Raw genomic sequence first — 22,074 nt, forward strand, 5'->3', positions numbered from 1 at the left:
CCCCTTGCCTGCCTGCAGCGCTGAAGAGATCCCAAGATCTCTCATAGACTAACATTGCGAACCCGACGCTTGTTTCTACACTGCACCCGGCCGCCCCCGCGCCGCTGAGGGTGAAATTTCTGTGTGGGCTTGTGTCCCCCCCGGTGCCCTACAAAACCCCCCTGGTCTGCCCTCCGAAGACGCGGGTACTTACCTGCAAGCCGACCGGAACCGGGGCACCCCCTTCTCTCCATTCTAGCCTATGTGTTTTGGGCACCACTTTGAACTCTGCACCTGACCGGCCCTGAGCTGCTGGTGTGGTGACTTTGGGGTTGCTCTGAACCCCCAACGGTGGGCTACCTTGGACCAAGAACTGAACCCTGTAAGTGTCTTACTTACCTGGTAAAACTAACCAAAACTTACCTCCCCTAGGAACTGTGAAAATTGCACTGTGTCCACTTTTAAAACAGCTATTTGTCAATAACTTGAAAAGTATACATGCAATTTTTATGATTTAAAGTTCCTAAAGTACTTACCTGCAATACCTTTCAAATGAGATATTACATGTAGAATTTGAACCTGTGGTTCTTAAAATAAACTAAGAAAAGATATTTTTCTATACAAAAACCTATTGGCTGGATTTGTCTCTGAGTGTGTGTACCTCATTTATTGTCTATGTGTATGTACAACAAATGCTTAACACTACTCCTTGGATAAGCCTACTGCTCGACCACTCTACCACAAAATAGAGCATTAGTATTATCTATTTTTACCACTATTTTACCTCTAAGGGGAACCCTTGGACTCTGTGCATGCTATTCCTTACTTTGAAATAGCACATACAGAGCCAACTTCCTACATTGGTGGATCAGCGGTGGGGTACAAGACTTTGCATTTGCTGGACTACTCAGCCAATACCTGATCACACGACAAATTCCAAAATTGTCATTAGAAATTGATTTTTGCAATTTGAAAGTTTTCTAAATTCTTAAAAGTCCTGCTAGGGCCTTGTGTGTTAAGTCCCTGTTTAGCATTGTCTTTTTAGAGTTTAAAAGTTTGTTAAAAGTTTGAATTAGATTCTAGAAACAGTTTTAGATTCTTAAAAAAGTATTCCAACTCTTAGCAGAATAATGTCTGATACAGAGATGCAGGTGGTGGAACTCGACACCACACCTTACCTCCATCTTAAGATGAGGGAGCTAAGGTCTCTCTGTAATATAAAGAAAATAACCATTGGCTCCAGACCTACCAAAATTCAGCTCCAGGAGCTGTTGGCAGAGTTTGAAAAAGCCAACCCCTCTGATGATGACATCACAGAGGAAGAAATTAGTGACTTGGAGGCCAATGTCCCTCCTCCAGTCCTAAATAGGGAGAACAGGACCCCTCAAGTCCTGTCTCCAACTGTGTTAGTCAGAAATAGTGAGTCCCTCACAGGAGGGTCCCACATTTCTGAAATCACTGAGGATGCTCTCAGTGAAGATGACCTCCTGTTAGCCAGGATGGCCAGAAGATTGGCTTTAGAGAGACAGTTCCTAGCCATAGAAAGGGAAAGACAAGAGATGGGCCTAGGACCCATCAATGGTGGCAGCAATATAAATAGGGTCAGAGATTCTCCTGACATGTTAAAAATCCCCAAAGGGATTGTGACCAAATTTGAAGATGGTGATGACATCACCAAGTGGTTCACAGCTTTTGAGAGGGCTTGTGTAACCAGAAAAGTGAACAGATCTCACTGGGGTGCTCTCCTTTGGGAAATGTTCACTGGAAAGTGTAGGGATAGACTCCTCACACTCTCTGGAAAAGATGCAGAATCTTATGACCTCATGAAGGGTACCCTGATTGAGGGCTTTGGATTCTCCACTGAGGAGTACAGGATTAGGTTCAGGGGGGCTCAAAAATCCTCGAGCCAGACCTGGGTTGACTTTGTTGACTACTCAGTGAAAACACTAGATGGTTGGATTCAAGGCAGTGGTGTAAGTAATTATGATGGGCTGTACAATTTATTTGTGAAAGAACACCTGTTAAGTAATTGTTTCAATGATAAACTGCATCAGCATCTGGTAGACCTAGGACCAATTTCTCCCCAAGAATTGGGAAAGAAGGCGAACCATTGGGTCAAGACAAGGGTGTCCAAGACTTCAACAGGGGGTGACCAAAAGAAAGGGGTCACAAAGACTCCCCAGGGGAAGGGTGATGAGACAACCAAAACTAAAAATAGTAAAGAGTCTTCTACAGGCCCCCAAAAACCTGCACAGGAGGGTGGGCCCAGAGCCTCTTCACAAAACAATGGGTACAAGGGTAAAAACTTTGATCCCAAAAAGGCCTGGTGTCATAGCTGTAAACAGCATGGACACCAAACTGGAGACAAGGCCTGTCCCAAGAAAGGTTCCACTCCAAACTCCCATCCAGGTAACACTGGTATGGCTAGTCTCCAAGTGGGATCAACAGTGTGCCCAGAGCAAATCAGGGTCCACACTGAAGCTACTCTAGTTTCTGAGGGTGGGGTGGATTTAGCCACACTAGCTGTCTGGCCGCCTAACATGCAAAAATACAGACAGCAACTCTTAATTAATGGGACTAGAATAGAGGGCCTGAGGGATACAGGTGCCAGTGTCACCATGGTGACAGAGAAACTGGTTTCCCCTGGCCAATACCTGACTGGAAAAACTTACACAGTCACCAACGCTGACAATCAGAGAAAAGTACATCCCATGGCAATGGTTACTTTAGAATGGGGAGGGGTCAATGGCCTGAAACAGGTGGTGGTCTCCTCAAATATCCCAGTGGACTGTCTGCTTGGAAATGACCTGGAGTCCTCAGCATGGGCTGAGGTAGAACTAAAAACCCATGCAGCAATGCTGGGTATCCCTGAACTGGTGTGTGTGAAAACAAGAGCACAATGCAAGGCACAGGGTGAACAAGTAGAGCTGGAGTCTGGAAGAATGGCCCAGCCTACCAAGAGGAAAGGAAAGTCAGTTGGGAAACCAACTGCAACACAGCAAAAGAAAGGGAACCTCTCTTCTCAGGAAGAAGTTCTGCCCTCTGAGGGAACTGAGCCTTTGGAGCTTGAACCTTACCAGGTTGAGCTCTTAGGCCCAGGGGGACCCTCAAGGGAGGAGCTGTGTAAGGGACAAGAAACCTGTCCCTCTCTTGAAGGCCTTAGGCAGCAAGCTGCTGAAGAGTCCAAAGGCAAGAAAAATTGAACACATAGGGTCTATTGGGAAGATGGGCTCCTGTACACTGAGGCCAGAGACCCCAAACCTGGTGCCACTAGGAGAGTGGTAGTGCCTCAGCTGTTCAGGAAGTTCATCCTAACATTGGCCCATGACATTCCCCTTGCTGGACATTTGGGACAAACCAAGACGTGGGAGAGGTTAGTCAACCACTTCTACTGGCCCAATATGTCCAACATGGTTAAGGAGTTTTGCCTCTCCTGCCCCACCTGTCAAGCCAGTGGTAAGACAGGTGGGCACCCAAAGGCCCCCCTCATTCCACTTCCAGTGGTGGGGGTCCCCTTTGAAAGAGTGGGTGTGGACATAGTTGGTCCACTGGAACCTCCCACAGCCTCAGGAAATATGTATATCCTGGTAGTAGTGGATCATGCTACCAGGTATCCTGAAGCTATTCCCCTTAGGTCGACTACTGCCCCTGCAGTAGCCAAGGCCCTCATTGGTATCTTTACCAGAGTGGGTTTCCCTAAGGAGGTGGTGTCTGACAGAGGTACCAACTTCATGTCAGCATACCTAAAACACATGTGGAATGAGTGTGGAGTGACTTACAAATTCACTACACCATACCATCCACAAACTAATGGCTTGGTTGAGAGATTCAACAAGACATTAAAAGGCATGATCATGGGGCTCCCAGAAAAACTCAAAAGGAGATGGGATGTCCTCTTGCCATGTCTGCTTTTCGCTTACAGAGAGGTGCCACAGAAGGGAGTAGGATTCTCACCCTTTGAACTTCTGTTTGGTCATCCTGTAAGGGGACCACTTGCTCTTGTTAAAGAAGGCTGGGAGAGACCTCTTCATGAGCCTAAACAAGACATAGTGGACTATGTACTTGGCCTTCGCTCTAGAATGGCAGAGTACATGGAAAAGGCAACCAAAAACCTTGAGGCCAGCCAACAGCTCCAGAAGTTTTGGTATGACCAAAAGGCTGCACTGGTTGAGTTCCAACCAGGGCAGAAAGTCTGGGTTCTGGAGCCTGTGGCTCCCAGGGCACTCCAGGACAAATGGAGTGGCCCTTACCCAGTGCTAGAAAGGAAGAGTCAGGTCACCTACCTGGTGGACCTGGGCACAAGCAGGAGCCCCAAGAGGGTGATCCATGTGAACCGCCTTAAGCTCTTCCATGACAGGGCTGATGTGAATCTGTTGATGGTAACAGATGAGGATCAGGAGGCAGAGAGTGAACCTCTCCCTGATCTTCTGTCATCAGACCCAAAAGATGGCACAGTAGATGGAGTGATCTACTCAGACACCCTCTCTGGCCAACAGCAAGCTGATTGTAGGAGAGTCCTACAACAGTTTCCTGAACTCTTCTCCTTAACCCCTGGTCAGACACACCTGTGTACCCATGATGTGGACACAGGAGACAGCATGCCTGTCAAAAACAAAATCTTTAGACAGTCTGACCATGTTAAGGAAAGCATCAAGGTGGAAGTCCACAAGATGCTGGAATTGGGAGTAATTGAGCGCTCTGACAGCCCCTGGGCTAGCCCAGTGGTCTTAGTCCCCAAACCTCACACCAAAGATGGAAAGAAAGAGATGAGGTTTTGTGTGGACTACAGAGGGCTCAATTCTGTCACCAAGACAGATGTCCATCCAATTCCAAGAGCTGATGAGCTCATTGATAAATTAGGTGCTGCCAAATTTCTAAGTACCTTTGACTTGACAGCAGGGTACTGGCAAATAAAAATGGCACCTGGAGCAAAAGAAAAGACAGCATTCTCCACACCTGATGGGCATTATCAGTTTACTGTTATGCCCTTTGGTTTAAAGAATGCCCCTGCCACCTTCCAAAGGTTGGTGAATCAAGTCCTTGCTGGTTTGGAGTCCTTTAGCACAGCTTATCTAGATGATATTGCTGTCTTTAGCTCCACCTGGCAGGATCACCTGATCCACCTGAAGAAGGTTTTGAAGGCTCTGCAATCAGCAGGCCTCTCTATCAAGGCATCCAAATGCCAGATAGGGCAGGGAACTGTGGTTTACTTGGGCCATCTTGTAGGTGGAGGCCAAGTTCAGCCCCTCCAACCCAAGATCCAGACTATTCTGGACTGGGTAGCTCCAAAAACCCAGACTCAAGTCAGGGCATTCCTTGGCTTGACTGGGTATTACAGGAGGTTTGTGAAGGGATATGGATCCATTGTGACAGCCCTCACTGAACTCACCTCCAAGAAAATGCCCAAGAAAGTGAACTGGACTGTGGAATGCCAACAGGCCTTTGACACCCTGAAATAAGCAATGTGCTCAGCACCAGTTCTAAAAGCTCCAGATTATTCTAAGCAGTTCATTGTGCAGACTGATGCCTCTGAACATGGGATAGGGGCAGTTTTGTCCCAAACAAATGATGATGGCCTTGACCAGCCTGTTGCTTTCATTAGCAGGAGGTTACTCCCCAGGGAGCAGCGTTGGAGTGCCATTGAGAGGGAGGCCTTTGCTGTGGTTTGGTCCCTGAAGAAGCTGAGACCATACCTCTTTGGGACTCACTTCCTAGTTCAAACTGACCACAGACCTCTCAAATGGCTGATGCAAATGAAAGGTGAAAATCCTAAACTGTTGAGGTGGTCCATCTCCCTACAGGGAATGGACTTTATAGTGGAACACAGACCTGGGACTGCCCATGCCAATGCAGATGGCCTTTCCAGGTTCTTCCACTTAGAAAATGAAGACTCTCTTGGGAAAGGTTAGTCTCATCCTCTTTCGTTTGGGGGGGGTTGTGTAAGGAAATGCCTCCTTGGCATGGTTGCCCCCTGACTTTTTGCCTTTGCTGATGCTATGTTTACAATTGAAAGTGTGCTGAGGCCTGCTAACCAGGCCCCAGCACCAGTGTTCTTTCCCTAACCTGTACTTTTGTATCCACAATTGGCAGACCCTGGCATCCAGATAAGTCCCTTGTAACTGGTACTTCTAGTACCAAGGGCCCTGATGCCAAGGAAGGTCTCTAAGGGCTGCAGCATGTCTTATGCCACCCTGGAGACCTCTCACTCAGCACAGACACACTGCTTGCCAGCTTGTGTGTGCTAGTAAGGACAAAACGAGTAAGTCGACATGGCACTCCCCTCAGGGTGCCATGCCAGCCTCTCACTGCCTATGCAGTATAGGTAAGACACCCCTCTAGCAGGCCTTACAGCCCTAAGGCAGGGTGCACTATACCATAGGTGAGGGTACCAGTGCATGAGCATGGTACCCCTACAGTGTCTAAACAAAACCTTAGACATTGTAAGTGCAGGGTAGCCATAAGAGTATATGGTCTGGGAGTCTGTCAAACACGAACTCCACAGCACCATAATGGCTACACTGAAAACTGGGAAGTTTGGTATCAAACTTCTCAGCACAATAAATGCACACTGATGCCAGTGTACATTTTATTGCAAAATACACCCCAGAGGGCACCTTAGAGGTGCCCCCTGAAACTTAACCGACTGTCTGTGTAGGCTGACTAGTTCCAGCAGCCTGCCACACCAGAGACATGTTGCTGGCCCCATGGGGAGAGTGCCTTTGTCACTCTGAGGCCAGTAACAAAGCCTGCACTGGGTGGAGATGCTAACACCTCCCCCAGGCAGGAGCTGTGACACCTGGCGGTGAGCCTCAAAGGCTCACCCCTTTGTCACAGCCCAGCAGGGCACTCCAGCTTAGTGGAGTTGCCCGCCCCCTCCGGCCACGGCCCCCACTTTTGGCGGCAAGGCTGGAGGGAACAAAGAAAGCAACAAGGAGGAGTCACTGGCCAGTCAGGACAGCCCCTAAGGTGTCCTGAGCTGAAGTGACTCTAACTTTTAGAAATCCTCCATCTTGCAGATGGAGGATTCCCCCAATAGGGTTAGGATTGTGACCCCCTCCCCTTGGGAGGAGGCACAAAGAGGGTGTACCCACCCTCAGGGCTAGTAGCCATTGGCTACTAACCCCCCAGACCTAAACACGCCCTTAAATTTAGTATTTAAGGGCTACCCTGAACCCTAGAAAATTAGATTCCTGCAACTACAAGAAGAAGGACTGCCTAGCTGAAAAACCCCTGCAGAGGAAGACCAGAAGACGACAACTGCCTTGGCTCCAGAAACTCACCGGCCTGTCTCCTGCCTTCCAAAGATCCTGCTCCAGCGACGCCTTCCAAAGGGACCAGCGACCTCGACATCCTCTGAGGACTGCCCCTACTTCGAAAAGACAAGAAACTCCCGAGGACAGCGGACCTGCTCCAAGAAAAGCTGCAACTTTGTTTCCAGCAGCTTTAAAGAACCCTGCAAGCTCCCCGCAAGAAGCGTGAGACTTGCAACACTGCACCCGGCGACCCCGACTCGGCTGGTGGCGATCCAACACCTCAGGAGGGACCCCAGGACTACTCTAAGACTGTGAGTACAAAAACCTGTCCCCCCTGAGCCCCCACAGCGCCGCCTGCAGAGGGAATCCCGAGGCTTCCCCTGACCGCGACTCTTTGAACCTAAAGTCCCGACGCCTGGGAGAGACCCTGCACCCGCAGCCCCCAGGACCTGAAGGACCGGACTTTCACTGGAGAAGTGACCCCCAGGAGTCCCTCTCCCTTGTCCAAGTGGAGGTTTCCCCGAGGAATCCCCCCCTTGCCTGCCTGCAGCGCTGAAGAGATCCCAAGATCTCTCATAGACTAACATTGCGAACCCGACGCTTGTTTCTACACTGCACCCGGCCGCCCCCACGCCGCTGAGGGTGAAATTTCTGTGTGGGCTTGTGTCCCCCCCGGTGCCCTACAAAACCCCCCTGGTCTGCCCTCCGAAGACGCGGGTACTTACCTGCAAGCCGACCGGAACCGGGGCACCCCCTTCTCTCCATTCTAGCCTATGTGTTTTGGGCACCACTTTGAACTCTGCACCTGACCGGCCCTGAGCTGCTGGTGTGGTGACTTTGGGGTTGCTCTGAACCCCCAACGGTGGGCTACCTTGGACCAAGAACTGAACCCTGTAAGTGTCTTACTTACCTGGTAAAACTAACCAAAACTTACCTCCCCTAGGAACTGTGAAAATTGCACTGTGTCCACTTTTAAAACAGCTATTTGTCAATAACTTGAAAAGTATACATGCAATTTTTATGATTTAAAGTTCCTAAAGTACTTACCTGCAATACCTTTCAAATGAGATATTACATGTAGAATTTGAACCTGTGGTTCTTAAAATAAACTAAGAAAAGATATTTTTCTATACAAAAACCTATTGGCTGGATTTGTCTCTGAGTGTGTGTACCTCATTTATTGTCTATGTGTATGTACAACAAATGCTTAACACTACTCCTTGGATAAGCCTACTGCTCGACCACTCTACCACAAAATAGAGCATTAGTATTATCTATTTTTACCACTATTTTACCTCTAAGGGGAACCCTTGGACTCTGTGCATGCTATTCCTTACTTTGAAATAGCACATACAGAGCCAACTTCCTACACACTGTATTTACAATACAGTGCACCATGGCGCACATTAGCACAATAGCATCCTATTTTTTATGCTATTGTGGCGCTTTGCTGGACTAGCGTCACAAATGTTGACGCTAGTCCAGCAAAGCTCGGGGAGGCCCACAGGAAATAGCCTAGTATCTTTTTTTTGTGGGGCCTCCCTGAAGGGGAACAACCCTCTTGCATACATTATAACTGGTACAGGTATAATGTATTGCAAGGGTTTACAAAGTGGTGCAATCTTAGCATTGCACCAGTTTGTAAATATGGTGCAGGGTGAGGGCCTGTTTAGTGCCACTGTAGCGTTGAAAAAAATGATGCTATGGCAGCACTAAGGGGTGCAAGGGGCTTGTAATATGCCACATAGTGTTCTTTTAAGAGCTGTGCCTTCAGCTCTTTCTTAAACTAGAGGAGATCTGAAGTAAGTCTGGTCAATACAGAAATGCTGATCCAGCCCTTACGTGCATAAAGAGAACCTGTTGCCTTCTATTTTCTGGAATGGGAAGAAATGGGAAAAACACAGAGGTTGTTTAGACTTTAGCAGATCGGGAACTCCATTAAGAGCCTAGAGAAGGGCTGTGTTTACATCAGCAATCCTCAGCTGGCTCCACCACCCTTGAGCTGGTGGCCGTCTGCCACTGGACCTCCAGGTCACTGATGGTCACCCTGGCCTACACTCATTTTCCATATCTAGGCTCACCATGGCAGGCATTGTTTTCCCAGGTGGTGCAAACATACCATATTACCCACAGTCTCCAAGTGCAGGAAGAAAATGTCCTGTCCACCAGGTCCGTTGGTTTATCAAACGTGGGTTCAACTCAGCAAATAATAATGCCTTCAATGGAGGCAGCACAGCAGCAGCTCCACTGATGGCTCAATTATAACTACCTTACTGGCAGAGATCTCTAAATAAGACATGAAGTCACTTTGGAGGACTATCCTTGTGCCCTAAGTGATCCTCTTAGCCTTAATAGTATATCCCCATTTGGTTTACTTATCAATTTCCAGGTTAGCTCAGAACATATTTGCAATGCCCTCCCACAGTAAAGGCTTTCAATGTCCTCCGAGGTGTCATTGGGCCTTGGTTTTCCTGCACTTTGTCCATTTTTGTCAGCCAGATTTTCCTCCTAACCCTTGGCCATTCTCTGCGGCCATAAAGCCTCAAGGTGTACCCCATGGGGGCTGTGTGGTTCCTTTTGGTGGAGAAGCAGTCACGTAGATACCGTGTTACCTTCTCACAGAGGGGACCTTGGTTATAAAACTGTAGTTACTGCTTGATTCTCGACAAGTCACTTTATCTCTCTGGACCACAGCTGACAAACATTGGAAGTGCATTCAAGTCAGCTAAATGTAGAGGCCCCATTAAGCACTACTACAAACTAATGTGTGATGGGCAAGAAGGGAAATCACATGTGTGGCAAGCTGTAGCTTTACTTCCTAAGGATAGGGCTAGGACGAACTTATGACTAAGGACCCAGTTCTCCGAAATGTGTCTGCAATCATGACAAAGGTGCACATGGCAGAACTGGAACACTCATAAAGCAAAAAACAGTCCTGATTGGCTAAAGCAGTGGTTCCCAACCTGTGGTCGGGGGACCCTGGGGGTCTGTGAAACTTCCTCTGGGGGTCCGCAACTGCTTAGAAAATTAAATAATATTAACAGATTAGGTCTCTAGCTTTCAAGGAATGACTTAGTGTGGGCACCTGAATTCCAATAATGATTCGGTGGAGGTCCCTGGGTTCCAGTAATGATAAAGTGGGGGTCCACTGGGCTAAAGGATATATTGGCTCACTGTTGCTGGTGGGATGTCACTTACAAGTGGGGAAGTGCTAAAATGTGTCCTGTTCTTCCACAATAAATAACAGAATTTCACAGGTATCCCTAGAGTTGCAAGTGGGTGGAACACCCTGAGAGTCATAACATTCTGGATATATTCACACATACTGTATTTGCAATGTTTTTACCCACACTTTTCTGAACTGATAAATTTACACTTAAATAATCCAGGTACATGGTAGAAAGTATACAAAAGTGCATGAAATCCACCCATTTTCACAAGAGATGTGGGGGAAGAGAATACCTCACTTGGAGTAATGTTTCCATGTGAAGGAACAACATTTTCAGTGAAGTATTAAAAGTTCCACAACCTCATGCATGCAGATTTTGCAGTGGTTATATAATCACCGCCCCTTAGAGCAAACGGGTAAGGGGCAAGAAAGTGACAAAAAGCATACATTTCAATTGGCTAATCTTGGAGAATTTTGTGAAAAAAGACATACACCTCTGCTAGATATTTGTGCAAGTGCACAGAGACCTTTTTTGTTTGCCACGCACTCACAGAATAAATAACTTTGCTTTCTTTTACTTAGGAGTACGGGAGGTTCTCTGTTTAAGGAATCAAGAGTCTGATGCAGTATTTCAACCCACAAAGATACGATGGTGATGTAGGCGGAACCCATCTTGGACCCTAGCCTAATCCCTAATCCCTAATCCACTGAAGTATGCCAGTTATACTGAATGAGGAAGCCTCACCCACATCTTGTGGCATGCTACATTATTGGCATCCTTACCCCACCCTGGTAAGACAATACTACCAGGGTGAACTCAAACCTCAGTACGAGGGAGTTCTTTATAAGATAATCACTGGATAAAGAAGAGATGCAGATGAAATAAAAACATTGAGGGAAACCCAAGGGAATACCTTTAATAATGGGTACCTCCTGTATGATTATAAAGTATACAGGGTGGATGATGATTAGGTTCAATGACCCATTCATCCAGCCCACATTAGTACCAAACAATGGTCAGAGGTATTCACCAGGGCAAAAGGGATTCTTGTATCTTAAAGATAACTAGTTCCATCCTACCTCCACATTAGACAGAAATAAGGAACCCTGATTCTGAGTTATTAGCACAGTGTGGTCTAGTGGGAGGTAGATACCACCTACCTCCCACTACGTGTCCATTGCACCTCTGTCACCATCAGTAATCGTGTGCAATCGTGGCATATGATTTCAGCTGGTGCAGAAGACTGCAAAGATAGCAAATGCTGAGATGGCGCCTTGAGACCCTCACGGGTGAGTAGTGCGCTTTACAGATCCCTGATTGATTAATTGAAGGAGGCCTGCAGGGGACAGCAAATCTCCATCTCCGCATTTGCATTCCAAAGCGCTAAACATTTTTTTCTATTAATACAGCCCATGTCGATTAAAGGGACAGGTGGTGATTTTGGAAACATTTTTTCCAAATTGGGAACATATGGGGGACGCAGTCAGTGGTACAAAGAAAAAAACTATCACCAGTTTCCTGTTTGCAGACTAGGAGGTCGGTGACTGTTCAATAGCTTACCATCAAGGTTCAGCTCACAAACCATTGATACATTTTATTGCATCTCCCATACAGGCCAATTGGAGGGAGGAGATACCCCGCTCCTATTTGTGATTCATAATGGATCATAGAAAAAACTTTTCTGACTTGTAAAAGGGCTTTGATACTTTTTAAATGCCGTTCTGCTGTCACAAACACTTTTGCACACCAGGTCCCCTGGATGTAGCCACTTAGTCACCTCTAAGCAACTAGTCTACGTTTTAAAATGTGAAAGTAGCTGCTTTCTCGCATCCTTTGTAAAGGGACGCTGTGCCGTTTCCTCTCCTCTTCGGTCACAAAGGGCACGCTGCGCCCCATTCATCTTCCCCTGCACTCGCCTCCCCCTGCACCATTAATCCGCTCCTGTCTGGTAACCTTTTGTTGTCTTAGTGCGATGCCAATGACCGGAATGGTAAGTTTTTGGATCAAAACCTGTCAGGTGATGTCGGCTGTGAGTAAGGCAGACTGGAGAACACAGCCAAAACATTGTAAAACGAGACATTCTTCGGTATCTCGAGTTCCAATCGACAGCTTAGCTTTACATATAGACAGCGCCTTTTTTCATGCAAACTGTTTGATGCCAAAATTCGGTTTAAAGGCAGTGATCGTTTTCCAACTGTAGAGCTGTCACTAACAATGGGCCTCATTCAACAAGAAAATGTTCCCATCAAAACAAAACAGGAGGGGCCCGTGCAATGAAGCATGAACAGAACATTTGCATGCCTAGAATTGTCAGCAAAGGCCCAGCCATAATAACTGTGCTGGGAGAGAGTAAAGCAGACCACAGCTGGAAATGTTGGCAACCCACAGCAATGGGCCAGGGATCAGAAGGAGCTCTAAAACAGAGTGGCATGCTGGACTGGCACATGACACCTTCGGAGGGGCAGTGCTTAATTTGGGGTGGTGCTTGCAGGTGGCGGGCACCATCGCTCATGCTTGGGGCCTGGAAGTTATTTTTCATCATCAGAATGACCAAGAGCAAGAGAGAAAAGGGCAGACACAGGAGAAAGAAGGAGGGTGATAAAGATATGATAGCAGTGACAAAGGAAGGAAGGAGGAATGAAAAAGTACCTGCAAGGGTGAAACAAAGCGACAGGAAGAGTAGGGCAGTGGAAGAAAAAGGTATGAGGTGGAATCAAGGCTAATGTTGGAGCGCAAATCTGTCTCTTGTTATCTCACACAATGGACACCAACTGCTTGGACCAGGAGCAGTGCACTGCTAGCGCAGGTGTTCTAATAAAAATTATTAATGAGTCTTCATGTATTCTGACTGATGGATTTGTGTAGAAAATATAATGATGTAGAAAATAATGCTCACATTTGAAAATGTGATTACGATGAGTGGCCGCCAATGTTCACAAAATGTATTAATATTCTAATGCTGTGAAATGTTGAATGTATTTTTCACTTATGTAGTAATAGGTCATATTAAGGGTTATGCATTATGTATTAGCTCTATCAATTATAGGCCTCAATTTAGCAATGGTCTTGGGCTAGTTGCCAGGCCTCATGTCAAAGCTGTATTTTTTAACGCCTAATAAATGGCTGTCCTAGAGAGTTAAACTGTGATTTTCCATTTGCATTGTTTAAATGTGCTCATATCTGAGATCTTTTCTCATGAGAACCGACTGCTAGAAGATGCTGTTCTTGCTAATGTAACATTTTGTGTGTAATGTGTGTGAGACTGACTTTTTCAGGAGGAGAACAATGGAGACACTGACTGGAGTAGAAGCTGCAACAATATTGTTACCTGAAAAGCCGGAGAATGAGGACATTGCAGGACAACCAATCAACAACATGTGAACGGAGTAATAGTAGAATTCATAGATTTGGAGTTTTAGTTTATTGGGTAACGTGTGAACATGCGATTCATTGACCAATAGGGATTTGAGACATAGTTTTAGTAGTTTTAATTTAACGTGACTGCACTGAGAAGAACCCAGCATTCTGCCTTTTGCATTTTGACTTAAGCATTTCACATTTTGCCATAGCTCATTCTTGCCCATTTTTGCGTCTTGACAAGAGACATGCTTAACTTTATTGCTTAGATACTTCGCGTTTTCTGAACTTTGATGCTGACTCCTGATGCCTTGCTGATCGACTGATGTCCTGGGGACGAAGACTAAATCCGCTTGCTGATCCACACTGACGATAGGTATTAAGAATTAGAATATTGTTTATCATGCATATTTGTTCTTTTTCTAGGTACCAACCACACTCTTTTGATAGAGCCATAGTTAGATGTTTTCCAAATTCATGTTACTAAATTGTTTTGCATGAAGCCCAACATGCTGATGATATTCTGGTGTTAGTCAAGGATCCTCACTAATGAAAATCTGCTGATAGGGAATAATGCTTGATGAATTTCTCTGCTGAACTTAAATGTATGTAATCACTCTGACGCAGTTTACTTTGTTATTAATTTGCACCATAACCTTAGAATGTGTCGTAGTTCAAGCTTTGATTAGATTACGTTTCTTCTGCCGCTTTGGACAGCCAGTAATGTTTCTGTATGTGTTTCATTTGATATTGAGATTAATCTACATGACTTTAGCATTGTTAATATAGGGAAATAAATATTCCAACTTTTACTAAAAGGTGTGGTTATTCGTGACTGAAAGGTCATAATGTGTGACAATTACTGACTCTATTGATTATTGATGTTAATGATTATTGGTGATTATTGATATTGTGTATTGGTTATTGATCATTGATTTGCATGTACCGGAGTTATGATGGGAACATCTTAATTGCGAGTCAAAAGGTTCATCGACCTATTCGCGACCCTTTGTAAGTTTACTTATTAAGGTCAGACGCGCAAACAGAGATGGTAGCAGACTGATGGTTCGTCTCCTTAAGAGCTTATCATAGACGTCCGGTACAGAATAACAGGTGTTAACAGTGGTGGTAAAGAGAGGTAATGGTTAGTTTCCTTAAGAGCCCATCATAAAAGTCCAGAGATTGTAACGGAGGTGAAGGTTCTTTATTACTGAGATTTGGATTTTATTTTTCAATTATGCTGATTGGAGAGAAAATTTTCCCTTAGGCCCAGAAATGACTTTCCCAGAATCCTGGATTCTGCTAATGGTTGCTTGAGGGTGTTTTCGCTGTTCTAGTGACAGTGTGAATGAGGTAGGTTGCACTTGCACAGCTTATGTAACTCGCATGTGAATTTGTGAGGTTTGTGAGGGTTTAAGGAGTTTGTGTACTCCAAATGAAGTTGTAGAAGGTGTGAGAGTAGGGAAGTCATTGAACTTCACATGTGTGTGGCGCTTTGTGCTAAAAAATTGTCCACTTGGTTGCTGATGTACCTCTGTGGTACTTCTGAAAAGAGAATAAATGCAATTTGCACCAGTTTTAACATTGCATCCTTTTAAGGGTTTTGTGATAAATCCCCCTAGGTATGGTTTTAGAGAAGTCACATACCACCAGGTTTCACCTGGTGACAACTGACTGCACTAAATGTAAATAGATAGTAATAATGCACGTATATTGGGCTCAAAAACATTTAAACATGTTATTCTGTGTTACATACCACAGAGGTATATCAGGAGCGAAAACATGTATAATACCTGTGTGTTTCCGCACTTGCTAATAAGTCATTGGCCAAAACCAATGTTCTATGGTTAAACAAGAAGTAAAAGAAATCGTAAAACCCACTCCAAATACCAAGCAGTTAGCTTTACCACAATTTTTGAGGCTCATAATGCATTTAAATGTGGCCATTGTGAACTCTGTTGCCAACTGTCCAGAGGACATATTATGAAAGGGAAGTTTACTTTCCTAAAAGTGTAAATATTATTGACTGCTGCACTGTATTTTCGAATACAAATCACATCTGGCCCATTACGTCCTATTTTCCGTTTACACAGTTATGCTTTCTTTTTCTGGTCAGCAGACCTACTGTTTTATGGAGTAAACTCAATTGTTTCACAAAGAAGGGCAACAAAAGACGTGAGTAGGAAAGACAGCAATCAAATCCAAGAGAGAAAGATTCACAAATGTTTGCAACAGAATAAGAGTAACTAAGGCCCAGATGTATCAAAGGTTTGTTTTGCATTTCTTAACTAGAGAATTTTAAGAAATCGCTATTTAAGAAATACAAAATGGGATGTATGAAGTTTGCGATTCGGTAATAGCGATTTCTTAAAATTCGAAATCGCTATTACCGAATCGCAATTAGAGAATGCGACTCCATTCATCCCTATAGGCCTGTAGGCCAATAGGTGCGAATGGTTTTGCATTTTCCAATTTGCAAATTCCAGGTAGGAATTTGCAAATTAGGTAATTCAAACCCCAGGGTGCTGGGGACCTAAGGCCCCCTCTGATGCACCCCAAAAAAATATTTGCAGACATGCGAAGCACTACATGTCATTTTTAAAAATGCATTTATAATGCAAATTTTAAAAATTGCATATGCTTACCACCAAATTGGATTTGGTGGTAATTGCATTTCCTAAATGGCCAATTTGCATTTAGGAAATGCTTGATACATGTGCTTTGGAAATCGCAAATAGGAATTCCCTATTTGCGATTTCCAATTTAGAGAATCGCAATTTGCGATTCTCTAAATGGGGTCGCAATTTTAAGGAATCGCTATTTTTGCGATTCCTTAAAATTGTACAGCGAATGCCTTTTATACATCTTGAAAGGCCTTTTTGCATTCGCAAACGGCCAAATTTTGCGATTCGCACAGTTCGTGAATGCAAAATTGCTTGATACATCTGGCCCAAAGTACTAAGGGCCACATGTACGTACGTTTTGCGACTCGCATATCGGTCACAGCGCTATTTGCGACCGTGCAAAAATGCGAAATGGTATGTGCAAATGCCATTTCGGGGTCCGAAATAACAATGCAACCAATTACTGAATCGCAAACATTTGCGACTCGAGTTTGCAACTCACAAATAAGAAATTGCAATTTGCAACTCGGAAACCAAATGTACAAGGCAGTCGCAAATTGCGATTATTCACAAATAGGCCATTTGGCACACCCAGTTTAGCACTGATTGCAAACAGGTGGTAATCAGAACCAAAGTATAAAAGCAGACCCAGAAGGCATCTGGGTTTTTCAAAATGGCTGCAATCTACTTGATTGCATGGAGGAGGTGAGTCCAGGCTGCCCAGCAGAGGAGGAGGAGGCAGAGACAGGAGAGGATATACAGAACCAGGGAGACCATATTTCAACAGACTGAGGAGGAAATATATGAGAAATATAGACTGAGCAGCACAGTTTTGTCAGAGATCATTGAACTACTGAAACCTCAACTAGAAAGTCCAACCCTGCGCAGCTGCTCCATCCCCACACATGTGCAAATGCCTATGCTCACTACACCTCTTAGCCTTGGGTAGCTACCAGGGGGTGATTGCAGTTGCTGGTGGGGTGTCACAAAGTGCCCTGTCGCAATTCTTTATACGGTTCTTAGATGCCATACTCGCACACATGTCCATACACATTTACCTTCCCAGGAATGCGGAGGAAATACACAACACCAAATTGGACTTCTACAGAATTGCAAACTTTCCCCAGGTAATAGGGTGTGTGGACGGGACACATATACCCATATGCCCTCCTGCAAATCTGGAATATGTGTTCCGCATGGGAAATGTACTCACTCACTCAACATCCCAGTGTTTGTGATGCCCAAAATGTAATAACTGATGTAGTGGCAACATTTCCAGGGAGCACACATGATGCGTATATATTCAGGCACAGTGGGATACACCAATGCCTAGAACTTGGGGAGTTTGATGATGGATATTTATTAGGTACTGTGTAGTACACACCAATGTCAGAAATACGTGTCACTGCATAACCATGTTAAGCCATGATCATATCTGCTGTTTTGTTACACAGGTGATAGTGCACATGCTCTGAGGCCATGGATACTCACCCCATACATAACACCTGCCAATCAGAATGAGAGGCGCTACAACATTGGACATCGGTGCACAAGAACCGTCATTGAAAGGACCTTTGGCATGTTGAAGTCACGTTTTAGATGCCTGCACAAAAGTGGAAGTGCACTCCAGTATGCCCCAGAGACTGCATGCAAGTTTGTGGTGACATGTGCCATCCTACACAACATAGCAACCAGACGTGGGCTACATCTCACCCTAGGATGAGGATGAGGAGCAGGAGCCACCACAACGACAGCCTGGGGATGGTAGCATTGCAATGGAGGGCAGACGGAGACGGGATCACATAGCAACCCATTACTTTGGCATGTAAGTGCCATCTGTAACAGCACTCACAAATGTAAGACACACATAGACAGGTTGTGCAAAAAAAAAAAAAAATCCTTTAATGTCAGGAGCACATAATGTAAATGGTGGCGTATAGCTAGCAGTAAAGAAGTTTAATGTAACAAAACCTAACACATTCAAATCATGTGCCTTAGGCTAAACCAAGGAAGACAACATCACACTCTCCTATGGCTACGACCACCATGGCATGTGCCTGGTTGGTCAACAGATGTCTGGCAGGCACTGCTACTAAGCAGGATGAGGGCATCTGAGGCAGAAACTCTGCTTACGCTTGATATATCCTCACTGTCCTGAGGAGTGTCACCTGTACCTCTTGCTGCCTGAGAGGTAAGGATGAGGTGAACGGCAGCAGTAATGCGCCCTTGTCCCCTTGCCACATCTCCAGCAAAATGCCCTAGTTCAACCTGGAGCGTGACAGTGCGTCTTGACAGGCAGGTAGTTGTGGTGGCTAGGCAGCCAATGGAATGGACTGACTGAGCAGGTCCAAACGTGCAGCTGTGTTGCGCTCTCTGCGCCTTGCATGGGCCCGATCCGCCTCCATTTCCCTTCATAGGTCATTGATGGCAGTGGTGAGGTTGACCATGTTGGTGTTCATGGTGGATAACTGGTTTTCGATATTTCCAAGTCCCTGTGTGAGGGTCTGTTGCATTCGGTGCAGGTTCCGGTTCATCATCCGCATGTGTTTGTTTTGCAGGCGGTGACTGCTCAGTAGGGATGCCTCCAGTCCAAGGAATTGTTGTGATGTGACATCCTCCTCACCTGCATCATATGTCAGACAACGCGTTTCTACTCCTAGACCCTGCTGTTCTCAGTGGCCAACTCTTACCCATCTGTGACCCCGGTGTCAGGTTTACTGCCTCATTGTCCACATCTGTCTCCTCTGTTGTCTCACTTGCATGGGGAACAATTGGTGTGGTACTGCACTCCCCTGTGAAAATGCTGACTGCCTCGTCTGCTGTCATAATGGATCATCATCTCCCTCTACACTGGGGTCGTCAGTGGATACTTGAGGGAGGCCTGTGGGACACAGGGGATACACTGGCTGTGCCTCTCAGATGTGTGGCTTATCAAAATAAATATTCCTCTAAACTTGGACTACTGTACTACATTACCCATAATGCACTGAACTTGAGGTGGGCATATTGGCATTGAACATTTTGGATTATGCATGCTTTTGTGAACTGTGGTTGTGTGCATGGTGCCTGGAATAGTGTAAATAAGTGAGATTTGCTACTTACTTTTGGAGGTTACAGGTGCTGAACTGTCCAGGTCCCCAATTCCAACAACAGCCTCTGGCGCCTGAGTGGTCTCCACCATGCTCTCTATTGCTGTGGGTGGTGGTACTGTGGATGGTCCCCCATCTGTTCCACTGCTCTGCAACCCTTTCCTTGGTTCTTGACCTGAGGTCATACCATCTTTTGCGCACCTCCTCGATGGAGCTATGACTGACTCCAATGGCATTTATCTTGCATTGTATGTCCAGCCAAATCTTCTTTTTTTGTGTGTCAGGGACACTCATTGCTGCCTTTCCAAACAGGACCTCATGGTGTAGGCAGCACTCCTCTGTGAGGACCTCCAACTATTTGTCAGAGAATTTCAGCTTTCTCTTCCTCCCTGCAGTGGTTTCCTTAGTTTGGCTTGCCATGGATGCAGTTGCTCCTCTCAGCTGGGTGTGCCTCTGCTGTCTGTCCTGGCTAGACTCCTCCCACTTCCATGGGAGGTACTTCCTGGTTCTGAGGTCATCATCCAGGACCAGGAAGTGTAATTTCTCTTTTCTTTTGCACCCGTTCGCTAATTGCGACTCAGTCGCAATTTGTGATTCTGCTAAACATCCATGTCCAATTTAGGCAATCGCAATTTGAGATTTAGCAAATTGCGATGCGACTGGCACTGAATCGCAAAATTGATTTGCAATCTTTTCTTACATTCTGTTTTGCGAGTCGGAAATTGCGATTCGCATGGAGTCACTATTTCTGACTCGCAAATATTTTGCTTCGTACATGTGGCCCTAAATCAATATATTGTTGATGTCCATGGCATGATAGTTCCTAGCACCAGCTCCCTTCTGCAACAGGTATCCTGACACTGCCATCCCCACGCACATTTCTAGTGCTCTATTGCCCCGTTTCAGCTCTTTCTTGCCTCCCTGCCTCTTTGCCCTCTGTTTTTCCACTCTGAGCTCTGTTTTTTCCTCTTTACCCTGTGTTGTTCCGATTTGACCTCTGTTTTTGACTCTTTGTCCTCTGTTTTTCCTACTGGACCTCTGTTTTTGACTCTTTGCAGTTCTCATCTCTGTTTTTGCCTCTTTGCCCTCTATTTTTCTGCTTTGACCTCTGTTTTTTCCTCTTTGCTGCTCTGATCCCTGTTTTTGCCTCTTTGCCCTCTTTTTTTCTACTTTGACCTCTGTTTCTGTCTTTTTGCTGCTCTGACCTTTGCGTTCACCTCTTTGCCCTCTGTTTCTGTGCTTTGACCTCTGTTTTTCCCTTTTTTACTTTTTTTCCTCTTTTTGCCACTCTCACCAATTCCCCGTCCGCTTCCCTCTGTTTCCTGGCTTTGCCTCGCACCTCCCAGCCCCCCTTCCCCTCCCCAGGACCTACTTAATGGAGGCAGCAGTGCAACAACATTGAGCAGGTCCTTACACCAGCTTTTCCTCTGCCACATCTCTACTGCCATTCACCCTCTGTCTCTGTTGCCCCGTTTTCTGCTCTTTCATGCCTCGCTGCCTCTTTTGCCTCCTTGCCCTCTGTTTTCCTACTTTAACTTCTGCTTTCCCTCTTTACTAATCTGACCAGTTTTTGCTTCTTGACCCTCTGTTTTTCTGCTTTGACCTCTGTTTTTCCCTCTTTGACGCTCTGATCTCTGTTTTGCCTCTTTGTTCTCTTTGTTTCCTACTTTGACCTCTGTTTTTGACTCTTTGCAGCTCTCACCTCTGTTTTTGCCTCTTTGCCCTCTGTTTTTCTGCTTTGACCTCTGTTTTTTCCTCCTTGCCGCTCTGATCTCTGTTTTTGCCTCTTTGCCCTCTTTTTTTCTACTTTGACCTCTGTTTCTGTCTTTTTGCTGTTCTGACCTTTGCTTTTGCCTCTTTGCCCTCTGTTTCTCTGCTTTGACCTCTGTTTTTGCCTTCTTTACTCTTTTTCCTCTTTTTGCCACTCACCCATTCCCTGTCTGCTTCCCTCCATTTCCTTGCTTTGCCTCCCACCACCCAGCCCCCCCCTTCCTCTCCCAGGACCTACTTAATGGAGGCAGCAGTGCAACACCATTGAGCAGGTCCTTGCACCAGCTTTCCCTCTTCGCACATCTCTACTACCGTTCACCCTCCGTCTCTGTTGCCCTGTTTTCTGCCCTTTCATGCCTCGCTGCCTCTTTTGTCTCTTTGCCCTCTGTTTTTCGACTCTGACCTCTGTTTTTGCCTCTTTGCCCTCTGTTTTCCTGCTTTAACCTCTGCTTTGCCTCTTTGCCAATCTGACCCGTTTTTGCCTCTTTGCCCTCTGTTTTTCTGCTTTGACCCATGTTTTTGGGTCTTTGCCCTCTGTTTTTCTGCTTTGACCTCTGTTTTTGCCTTCTTTACTGTTTTCCCTCTTTTACCCTCTCTGACCCGCTCCCCTGCCCGCCTCCCACCTGCCCACTTCCTGCCATTTCCTTGCTCCCGGCTGCCATCACCCAGGACCTACTTAATGGAGGCCGCAGCACAACCCAATTTCGCAGGTCCTCACACCAGCTCCCCCGCGACAGCACTGCTGACAATACCGCCTCGGCACACATCTCTGCTGCCATTCACCCTCTATTGCTGTTGCCCTGTCTTCCACTCTTTCTTGCCTCTCTGCCTC

The sequence above is a fragment of the Pleurodeles waltl genome, chromosome 8 (genome assembly GCF_031143425.1).
Source record: "Pleurodeles waltl isolate 20211129_DDA chromosome 8, aPleWal1.hap1.20221129, whole genome shotgun sequence".
NCBI lineage: Eukaryota > Metazoa > Chordata > Amphibia > Caudata > Salamandridae > Pleurodeles > Pleurodeles waltl.